The sequence below is a fragment of the Globicephala melas genome, chromosome 5, assembly GCF_963455315.2.
Source record: "Globicephala melas chromosome 5, mGloMel1.2, whole genome shotgun sequence".
NCBI lineage: Eukaryota > Metazoa > Chordata > Mammalia > Artiodactyla > Delphinidae > Globicephala > Globicephala melas.
Genome location: NC_083318.1, coordinates 99,523,180 through 99,534,463, shown reverse-complemented (window position 1 = coordinate 99,534,463; position 11,284 = coordinate 99,523,180). Strand labels below are relative to the sequence as shown.

Sequence of the window (11,284 nt, the reverse complement as noted above, 5' to 3'; positions counted from 1 at the left end):
CCAGGGGCATTAAGACGCGCATTGGGCCGCCCCTCCCCGCTTATTGGAGGGTGGTTACTGGATTTAGCTGGCGTGGGCTCCTTTTCGTCCGTGCTCTCTGGTTAAATCCAGTGCCATCGCGCTCCTTGTGAGTCCCAGCGAGAGAATGCGAAGGGGAGAGGCAGGACCAAAGTTGAGGCGAATTCAGTGGCATGCCGATGGGTCTCCAGGTGCGAGCTCTGAAAGTGACGGGAGGATGTAACGGGAGGGACAGGAGGGAGAGGGGTAAACGCAGCGCCTTAGAAATATTGAAGACAAAATTGGACCCCGAATAAATGATTTACTGGGAGGCATGTCATTTCCTTGCATTTTATTTTCTTATAAATTTATTTATTTATTTTTGGCTGCATTGGGTCTTAGTTGCTGCGCGCAGGCTTTCTCTAGTTGCAGAGGGTGGGGGGCTACTCTTCCTTGCAGAGCGCGGGCTCTAGGTGCGTGGGCTTCAGTAGCTGTGGCGCACGGGCTTAGCTGCTCCAGGGCATGTGGGATCTTCCCGGACCAGGGCTCAAACCCATGTCTCCTGTATTGGCAGGTGGATTCTTAACCACTGTGCCACCAGGGAAGCCCCTTGCCTTTTATTTTGTAGTTCTCTGATGCAGAGATAATGTAGGGGCTATTGATATGGTTGACTGTTAGGTATGTGACCTCAGAGGAGCTTGAATGAGAATGTAATACCAAGATAAGTCGACTTTCAATTCAACTGACTCTTTCCTGCAAGATCCTTTGCCGCAATGGGGGAATTAAGAAGGGAATAAGGTAAGAAGGTCCTCAGGGTTTGGGGGTAAGCGCACGGTCTAGTTTGGACTCATCAATAGCAGTGCTAGGAGGGGCAGGAGAGAGGGCCAATGAAATGGTTTTGGTTGGGGTGTGGGGCATCCTGGATAGCTTTCAGGGTGAGAAGATCTTAGAACGATGTCTTCGTTAAGCTCTTTATGTTTACAGTATAAGATTTAAGTTTTCATAGAGGAAACAAAATGGGGCCAAGGTAGGACATAGTTTTTATTTTGTATCTTTGAAGAGATCCTTAGTATATATTATGTGGCATCTTTCCTGCTTAACTGTAGAGGCCTATTTTAGGAAACAGAAATGTTCCTAACTTTTTTGTTTCTATCTCCAGCTGGCAAGAATGAGTCAGACATTTCCAAGCAAGATTGTTTTTTTTTCCCTTTTTGTTTACTTTATCCAGACTCTAGCCAAAAAGATTCATCTCGAGGTATTACTTATTCACGATTGCTTTCCATTATAATATGCTTATATCTTATTTGAATGAAATTAACATAGCTTTTGCTTATGTAGTTTTGTTAAAAATCACAAGGTCTAAGGATAGTACATGAATGGGGGAAATTGGTTCATGGGGGATGTACTTAACTTGGCTGTAAGATGTGCAAAGGGTAGGACCTGGATTTAAATCACTGTCAGCTGGTTAGACTATTAGAAGCTTTTTTAGCACTCAACCAATTAAATCCTGAATAAGGGTAAATAGAAATAAATAAGTTTTCAATTAAAAATTGGTTGCCTTATTTTTTTGGCAAGAGTTTTATTGAGATATAATGCATATGCCATACAATTAAGCCATTTAAAGTGCACAATTCAATGGGTCTTAGTGTATCATGAGTTGTGCCACCATCACCACAATCAATTTTAGAACATTTTCATCACCCCAGAAAGAGACTCCCTTTTCATTAGCAGTCACTGCTTACATTTTCCCTCCCCCAGTCCCTGGAAACCACTAATCTTCGTCTGTGTACATTTGCCTATTCTGGATATTTCATATAAATGGAATCAGAAATTAGTCTTTTGTGACTGGCTTCTTTCACTTGGAATATTTTTAAGGTTTATTTATGTTGTAGTACCAGTACTTCATTTCTTTTTATTGCCAAAAAATATACCATTATATGAATATATACCACATTTTATGTGTCCATTCAGGTTGTTTTCCTTCGGGGGCTGTTACAAATAATGCTGCCATGAACAGTAGTGTACGAGTTTGTGTCGGGGCATGTGTTTTCATTCCTCTTGAGTATATGCCTAAGGGTGGAATTGCTGGGTCATATGCTAACTCATGTTTAACTTTTTGAGGAAATGCCAGACCTTTTCCAAAGTGGCTGCCATTTTACATTCCCACGAGCCATGGGCGAGGGTTCCAGTTTCTCCACATTCTCATGGGTGTGAAGTGGTATCATTGTGGTGGTTGCCCTTTTTTAAGGACTCAAAGTTTGTAAGAAACTTGCTAGAGGATGCTCCTTGAGTGCAGAGACAATGTCTGAGGTGAATTTGTGTTTTCAGTCCCTGGCGCGCAAATAGATACGTGTGTTTCTGCTGCATTGTTTCCTGATAATATGGCTCGCACATTATTCTGACAATATTCTTCTAATTATTAATTACAGATGAATTACAGAAAACTGCTATGTTGCAGAACTGATTTACTTAAATGTAGACCTGCTAAATGAAAATAACCCACTTACTTTACAGAAGCCACAAGGGGTCGCTGCTCTTGGTATTCTTAGTGTACTTTTGGATAGGGAAGTATGCAGTCCCTTATAAATGGAATCATTGATTTTGAGTTGTATTTATGTATTTTTACATTTGCTTATAAGTTTTACATGCTTTTTGTTGCTATTTTTTATTGTTTTACTGGTGACATTGAAGTTCTCGATTTAATCATTTGATTACATCTTTGCTTCCTTTGATAACTTCATATCCAATGATTAAACCTTTTTACTGCTGTTCACATAATGAACTGTTGTGATTACTGCATATGTAAATGAGGATATGTCAGCTGTATTAAAGATGTTATTTGTCAAAAGCATTGACCAGTGCAGAAAATAATTTAAAATAAAGTATCTCTTTTCAGGAATTATATTCTTGGAGATGTTGGGAAAAGATTCCTGGGTCTTGGAAGATAATTACTAGAAATATGCAGGGGAGGTAGTATATCTTTCTTTTTTTAATGTATTAAGTATTCCTGGAACAAAAGCAGTGAATTGGAAGGGGAGGATTGTCCAAGTAAAAAATGGATTTATAAAGCCTTGAGTGAAATCTAATTTTCTGTTTTATGGTATAGAATCTCATTAATTGGTTACTTGGGGGAAAAAATAGTAACAGCTAATGCTTATTGAGTGGTTACATGTAAGACATTGTACTAAGTGTATTATACACACAGTTTTTTGTTTTTGTTTTAAACACTTCTCTCAACAACCCTATGAAAGTAAATAGACTTTTTGCCTTCTAGGATTGGTATCATTCTTATTGAATACCTACCTTTTTGTCAGATTTTTAGCTAGTTTTACATTTATTTGTCATCTTGATATAATAAAATGTATTTCTAGTGACTGACATATTCTTGCTGAATTTTTCATCCTTTTAATTCTCTGGGGTTTTTTCTGCTTCAGAAAGCCTTGGGGTCTTGAAATTATTGGTGATTAAATATAAAGACAGTTCTGAACCTGGTCCTTTCCCAAGAATTTTAGACCTTTAGAGCTAATTTATAAGTTGTGCGTTTTAGTTTTTGGATATGGATTGTGACCTTCTGTGTTAGTTGTTTATTGCTGTGTAACAAATTACTCAATATTTGGCAGTTTAAAACAACAAACACTTACGGAACATTGGGGAGAGGAGGTAGAAGAGAGACAGCAGCTTCCAAACTGTCTCATTTGGCAAGCCTGTGTTCCCTGATGGCTGTTGGCTAAGGGCTTCAGTTCTTCTTCATCATGTGAACCTCTCCATGGGCTGCCTGAGTGTCTTTACTGCATGATAGCTGGCTTTCGGACACTCGTCCAAGAGAGAAAAGCCAAGATAGAAGGTTGTCTTTCAATAGTCTTGAAAGTGACAAAACACCAACAGGACCCTATCCTGTTGGTCCTGGTATGGTATAGATGGGCACTATACAAAGGTGTGACTGCTAAGAGGTGTAGGATCATTGGAGACCATCTTGGAGGTTGACTGCCACACTTTAGTTAAATACTTTTTTTAAAAAACTGTTTCAGTTTATTAAATCAAGAGATTTAATCTTTGACCCTCAAGTCAGATGAAGTATGAGAGCATATGATCCAAATGAGTGCTCTCTTTGCTATGGTGCATGGTTTCTTTCTCGCCTATGTATATATAAACTACTTAAGTGGTGCTACATTCATTTTGGAAGATTTCTAAGGAGTTTATAAGAAAGTTCAGGGCTACCCTGGTGGTGCAGTGGTTGCGAGTCCGCCTGCCGATGCAGGGGACACGGGTTCATGCCCCGGTCTGGGAAGATCCCACATGCCGCAGAGCGGCTAGGCCTGTGAGCCATGGCCTCTGAGCCTGCGTGTCCGGAGCCAAAGAAGAAAAGAAAGTTCAGTTTATAGTCAGAATCTTCTGCCTTCATTAAATATTGTTTTTCTCGGACCCATTTCCCCTCTCCCAATTCCTCCTAGGTGGAGGCGGTTAGAGAAGCTGGTGGCACTAGACTATAGATAGAAATTGTGTGTCCCCTTCCTCTATTATTTTGCTTGGGGTTCAGATTGACTTGGAGGAGTTGACAAACCCTTAATGTTTAGAGTTTTTCAAGGAATGTAGTCCAGTTACTTATAGGCAGTTACACAAATATTTGACATAGGATGGAGTAAAGATACAAATATGCAGCAGCAGACTTAGAGCAGTTTGCCCTTTTCCCCAAAAGCTTGATTTTTATCCAATAGGGTGAGTATACTTTCTTTTCTTTCTGCTACTTTCTCCCCCACCATGGGCTCTGTCCCTCTTAATGAGCAAAACAGACTTTGTCAAGAAGTCAGAATGTTCCAAATTGGCAGAATTCTAATTAGTTCCTGAGATTTGTAATCTTTTGAGTCTTTTCCCATTATTACTGCTTAAAAGTTCTTTGTTAACAGAGACGACTTTCCCCCTTTTCCTTTAAAGCTTTAGTGCTTCTGATCATTGGAAACCTTGTCTGATAACAAAAACATTACATATAAAGCAAGGCATAACCAGTTTGGGAATGTATTAAGGTATAGTTACCCTTCCCATATCAGGCTTGATCTTGAGAAGACGACACCTCCAAGTTAGCATAAGGTAACCTGTGCAAAGTAGTAAATGATATGCTTGAAATTATCTTTGTTATGGGTTTTTTCCAATCATAGTAAAATTGGAGGTCTTATCTGTTCTATGTGAGAGAATTTAAAACTATAGAAATGTGCATTTATTACGTATTTTTTAAAAGGAGCTAAGCAATAAAAACTTTAAGGCTAGAGCTTAAGTTGAAAATAAGAAGAAAGTATAAATGTCCAATGATTAAACTTTTCCACTGCTGTTCACATCATGATTTGTTGTGATTAATGTATGTGGATGAGGACATAATGAAAAAAAATCATGAGGCTTATAGATAAAATGTGGGTTTTGTACATTGACTTGCCTGTAAATGTTTTTCATTTTAGGAATAAAATTGAAGGGTGTTTTTCTTAGAGAACACCATTTGTCCTATTTATCAGGAATTCGAAGATTTATATAAGGTAAGAGGTTTATAAACTTTTCAGTTTTGACAAAAGAAGACAAAAAATCAAATCTGAGCAAAAAATTTGATATTGTATTCATTATATATTGAGCATAATGTGGATATCATTCAATTAAAATTTTTCCTTATTTTTTCAGCTTTCAAAGATAATAAATACTATTTCAAAAATAATATAATTTTCCAAATCAATAGATTTAATACAGCATAGGCAGTTGGGTGGGTGGGGGGTAGGACTTTTAACCTTGACAGTCATCTTTTCTTAAAAATAATACAATTCTTTCAGGCCCTGAATTAGAGATCATATGTTCTGGGATTTAAATTTGCTGAATTATTGGATATTCTGTGCATAATTGTTTGGTGTGCCAGTGGATGACCATCCTATAACTTTAGCTTTCTTCAAGAATAACAGATAGGCCAGTGGTCAGAAGCTAAGAATCTCAAATCTAATACCAGATTAATCTGTCATTAATCAGGCGTGTAATCTTGGGGTGTTTTTCAAATTGGAGGAATATAAAGCGGGAAAATTTTTGTGAATACTCAATGTTGATTTAAGTTAATTTTCTATTTCTTAAAGTTGATATAAACTTTGTTTATTGCCCTTAATGAAAAGATTTACAAAATAAATGCATTCGAAAACAAAATGTAAACATTAACGGGGTGGATGCTACTGTTTTGCAGAAGTAAACATAGTACTGGCTGCTATCCAGTAAATTTTGTGGCTTGTGCCTTGTGATGATTGTAAAGTTTTACAATCTGGACAGCAGTATGGTTGTCCAGAACTTTACTCTTTTGCAGACCTAAAGATTATTGAAATGAGGGAAGGGGGCCTAAATTCACAAAAGGATGTCTTTGGACTGTCTGCAAATCCTTATTTGAAGAATTCTATATTATATTACTTCCAAACATTCTTCTAGCTCCAATGAGTAATTCAGAGTCTTGGAATTAACATTCTTTTGAGAAAAACTGAAGTTTTTATTTGATCTAGGATTTGGCTTGGCTAGTAGTTAACTAAATTGGGTTAAAAGTTGACTGTTTTGGGCTTCCCTGGTGGCGCAGTGGTTGAGAGTCCGCCTGCCGATGCAGGGGACACTGGTTCGTGCCCCGGTCCTGGAAGATCCCACATGCCGCGGAGCGGCTGGGCCCGTGAGCCATGGCCGCTGGGCCTGCGTGTCCGGAGCCTGTGCTCCACGGCGGGAGAGGCCACAACAGTGAGAGGCCCGCGTACCGCAAAAAAAAAAAAAGTTGACTGTTTTGTTAACTACCAATACAAGTTTTTCTTTTTAGATACAGGTAGTCCTTACTTTGCACCATTTCACCATGCGTGAATATCAGTTTTCACAATGTAGTTAAACAACAGCTGTCCCACAACAACACAGCTGAACTTTTAGTTGTCACAGTATTAACTGAATTATTGCATAAACTTTGCTACTGGCTCTTTATTGCAAAATCATTATGCAAAGATGTGCATCATGAACAGTAGCAGTTATATGACTTCTTTCAAAGTCTTGGTGATTGGTCACTGAACATCTATTAGTTACACACAGATAGTAAAGCATATACTTGTGTTGCCTCCTTGTCTCCTAGGGATAAACCCATGTGAGATTTTGCAAAAATAGAAAATCAGAAGACGGAATTGGTCAACAAATATGACAGAATAGCAAAGAAATGAAAAGTGATAATACTGGAAGTGAAATTAGATGTGGTTAGATTTGAAAATGGCCACAGCAAAGCAAAGATAGGATGAGACCTAGGCCTACATGAAGCTACAGTACAAGCCACATTTTAAAAGTCTGATGAATACAAAAACAATGTAAAGTTGCTTCAACATCTTTTCGTTTAAATTGTACTAGGAACAGAAAGCCGCTGATGGTTGAAATGGAGCATTTACTTCTTTGGATTGAGGACTGTAATCAAAAACAAATCCCAGTCAGTTTGGCATTGAAGTTAGTTGCTGCATTGAAGGAAAATGGTAATTACAAGGACATCTATTTACTGCCGGTGAAGGCTGGTTTCATTGTTTCAGAAGTCAACATGAATTGATTAATGTTAAGCTACCTGGTGAAGCTACAAGCTCAGATAAGGATGCTACTGTGAAATTTGCACTCAAGATTCCAAGAATTACAGGCAGTCCTTGCTTTGCACAGTAGTGAGAGACTGTACTATGCAAAAAACTGCAGGATTTGGATGGGATGTAAATGGAGTTAGAAGATAAAGATGATCCTGGGAATGTTGACACTGGTGCCATTCAAGAAATAGTTCTAGATATGCAGGAGGCAGAACGTAGTGAAGGCAAATATAAAGTTTTACGTGAGTAAAGCAGTTGTAAAGGATGAACGTGTCTCAGAAGTCATGCTGTTGAAAAACTTCACATTGAAGGAACTTTCAGAGATGTTTTATGACATTGACGGCACAAAGGATAAAATTTTGGAAGCTGATTCAAACTTAGAAAGGAGTATGACAGTTTGCCAAGGCAGAGATAAGATGCACACTCCATGTTATAAGTCATATAATGTGAAGAAAGCAAGCACTTTTCAAACTACTTGATACATTTTTTATAAAGAAATAAAACATTATAATTTTCAGTGTTTCTAGTGGTTTGTTTTGGGGTTTTGTTTGTTTGGGGGGGTTGTTCGGTTTTGGGGTTTTTGGTTTTTTTTGTTTTTTGGCTGCGCTGCGTGGCTTGTTGGACCTCAGTTCCCCTACCAGGGATTCAGTCCGAGCTCCAGCAGTGAAAGCGCCAAGTCCTAACCACTGGACCGCCAGGGAATTCCCAATGTTTCTAGTGTTTTAAATATTAATTTTACTATATTACATTTATAACCAACACCAGAGGGTTTTTAATGTTTTGGCAAATTTTAAGGTTACAGAATAATCATAGATTGTTAATCCCATAGATTAAGACTTTGCAGAGTTTCAGCTTGCATAGTCAAAGCCAGAACCGCCTGCATTTAAAACAAGCTAAGGAGTCTTTGTATTCAACCAGATATAAATACATCAAGTTGAGAAACCACTATATTTTAGCCTTATAACCATATATATTATAATTGACATTTTTCACATTGTCTTTGTATGCTACTACATCAAGTCTTTGAAATAAAAATTTATAATACTAAATGTCTCATTTGGACTTTGAGCATGAATCCATTTGTAGGTAAAATCCTGTCTAATAGAATAGGGGTTGGCAAACTTTACTGTAAAGGGCCATATAGTAAATATTTTAGGCTTTGCGGGCCATATAGTCTCTAGCAAATACTCGTTTGCCTTTGTAGCACCAAAAACAGCCATAGACAATAACAAACCATTTAGCATGGCTCTGTTCTAGTAAAACTTTGTGGATACAAAAATTTGAATTTCATGTAATTTTCTCATGAAACATTTTTCTTTTGCCATTCTTAGCTCACAAGGGTCTACAAAAAGGGGGTTCCGGGGTGGAGAGGTTTGCAGTTTGATTTATGCAATAGGGACATGTAATTGAACTGTACGATTGTATACCAAAGAATGTAACCACTGCTTGCATCATTGAGTTTTGAGAAAGTTGTTCTTATGAATACTTTTCCATACCATTGCACACTTACAGGTAGTAGGGTGGGGGATCTTTGGGGAATGGGGCAGTAGGAAATTCAATGTTTCTTTTCACTTGACTCAAATGATGGTCCCACTTTTAAGTCAGGGATTTTTACTGACACCTTTTTAGGTAAACTAGTCCTTGCAGCGGTAAGTAAAAATGGAAGGCTTTTTAGAATTCTAGAAATTAGCAACTCTATCCTAAGACTCTTGAGCAGGTCTACTACAGCCCTACATAAATAAATTTGCTTTTTAAACGGAACCAGAAGTATAAAACGCTAAAAGGGTGTTGGAAGGAGTACAGTGAGTACAAATGTGCCTACTGTCTTAAATAAGAGTGTTTGCTATATTTTGCTTTGTGTGTGCAAAAAAGAGATACTACTTCCAGTGAAGGTGTTTAGAAAAGACCCTTGACTGGTGTAATGGGAAGGGAACTATACAGGTTCTGTACTTTAGCAAGTGATTTTCCTCTGGCTTTATTTGTTCGCTGTGAAATAATTCCTCCGTAAACTAGAAACAACATCCAGGCAACGCACTAATTAGATGCCAGGCTCTGGTGAAACTAGTATAGTTACAGTGACTGAAGGCAAATGCTAACATCTCAAATAGTACCGCAGGATACTAACTGGAATACCTTATTTACCCCAGTATGCCTCTTTAGAGTAACAAATCAAGTACGTCCACAACAGCCTTTGGGTATAAACAGATCCGTTTGGTTTTAAAGAAGTCTCAGTAAGCAATGCCGTAGAACCAAGTAAGCAATTTTAAGAGCCCAGTCACAGTTAGAGTTGTTGCAATAAGGCCCTTGCAGCCCGATTTTCGGTGGCTGGTCGCGTTGGCAGTGCCGCGGGGGCTGCTGACGTTTCACAGGACCAGTGCTACGTGGCGTTCCTGCGGGCCGGGGCCCTTCTTCCGCTAGGCAGCTACGCCCAGCAGGATTTTTCTTTTTCGCGTCGTCCTGGCCGCCACCGCACGCCACCTCCGAGAACCGATCCTTAACCTCACGGGGGCGCGCACGGCGCGGGAGCGAGCCCCCTCCTCCACCATCGCTCCCGGAAGTGCCGTGGCCGGCCGCGCGCCGGGGCGGGCGGGGCAAGGCGTCGCTCCCGGAAGCGTCGGACAGCCGGCTGGGCGGGGTTGCGACTGCCACGTTGGAGCGGAACGTGGAGGTGGCCCTGGGCAGGAGGAGGGGCGGTGGCGAATGCTGGGAGAGTCCGATGAGCGCGGCGCTACTGTAGGAACTGGTCGCCGGGGGTCCCCGCCAGGTGTGTCCGCCTGTCCCCTTCTTTCCTCTTTGAGGGCCCTGGCCCTTCAGGGAGAGCCTGGGCCAACGCTGGTATCCCGGCCTCGGTCTCCGCTGGTCGCCGCCAGCCTGCGGCCCGGCCTCTGGTGGAGGCGCGCCCGGGTCTTCGATTCGGGCCCGGCGGGTCAACGCCTGGCGTCACGGCTGCTTTGGAGATCGCCCTGTCCGCATCCGCCGACGTTTCCACTGCTGAGCAGAGGCGCCGCTGAGACTTGCGACAGGGTGTCCTGCCGGCGCCCGTAGCTGGCGTCTGAGGTTAGGAGACCTTCAGATCCTTGTGCACAAAGAGGTGCGGTCCCCAAGGGCGAGGGAAGGAAACAAACCTCAGGATTACTTTGGTTGACTTTAGTTTGGTTGGGATTTTTTGTTGCTATTTGAACTGTTGCCAGATTTAAAGGTTCGTGGGTTTTAACTATATAGGCTGTTGTCATTTAACCAGGATTGGATTATTTTAGGGCAGTAGTCGCCGGTCGCAGCCTATACCTCGAAGGAAGTATCATTGAGTGTTGTATGTTTTTGCTAATAAGTTACTATTATACGAGGTTAAATTACGGGGCAGGTGTAAAATAAATCAAAATATTGCCTGGGCTTACGAGCATTATAAACTTTTCCGTGAGCGCAAGGAACTAATTTTACCTAGGTCATTCTGAAGTTGCATTGATGGTGACAAATCCTTCCTCCTAAACTGTCTTTCTAACCACAGAAAACTGAAATTTGATTGTCTTTGTGGGCAACTGTAACTCTATTTAATCAATAATTATGAGCCTCGTCCTTGTTTCATGCTGTCTTAAGTTTTCTGAACATAACGATTGTTCTAGAGTTGGCTAAAGTTTACTTACCTTTTCTTAGTGGTTCTTCTGTGCTCCTGGTTTCTCATTGTCCCTTAATTACAGCTC

At 40.3% G+C, this 11,284-nt stretch overlaps 1 protein-coding gene across 16 annotated transcripts in view; it reads left to right on the top strand.

Annotated features, from left to right (window-relative positions):
• The first annotated feature begins 36 nt into the window (after positions 1-36).
• The window catches only part of SEC31A (SEC31 homolog A, COPII coat complex component), a 79,131-nt gene continuing 67,883 nt past the window's right edge, over positions 37-11,284 (top strand). For 5 of the 16 annotated variants that reach the window (XM_070045589.1, XM_070045588.1, XM_070045590.1 and 2 more), the window contains exons 1-5: positions 37-209; positions 676-795; positions 1,157-1,252; positions 2,894-2,967; positions 5,445-5,519. The gene's annotated coding sequence lies outside the window, so the exon portion shown is untranslated. Of the gene's footprint in view, positions 210-675; positions 796-1,156; positions 1,253-2,893; positions 2,968-5,444; positions 5,520-10,210; positions 10,351-10,377; positions 10,678-11,284 lie in introns of those variants that run through there. The other 11 variants (XM_060299574.2, XM_060299569.2, XM_060299564.2 and 8 more) reach the window with 10 other exon arrangements.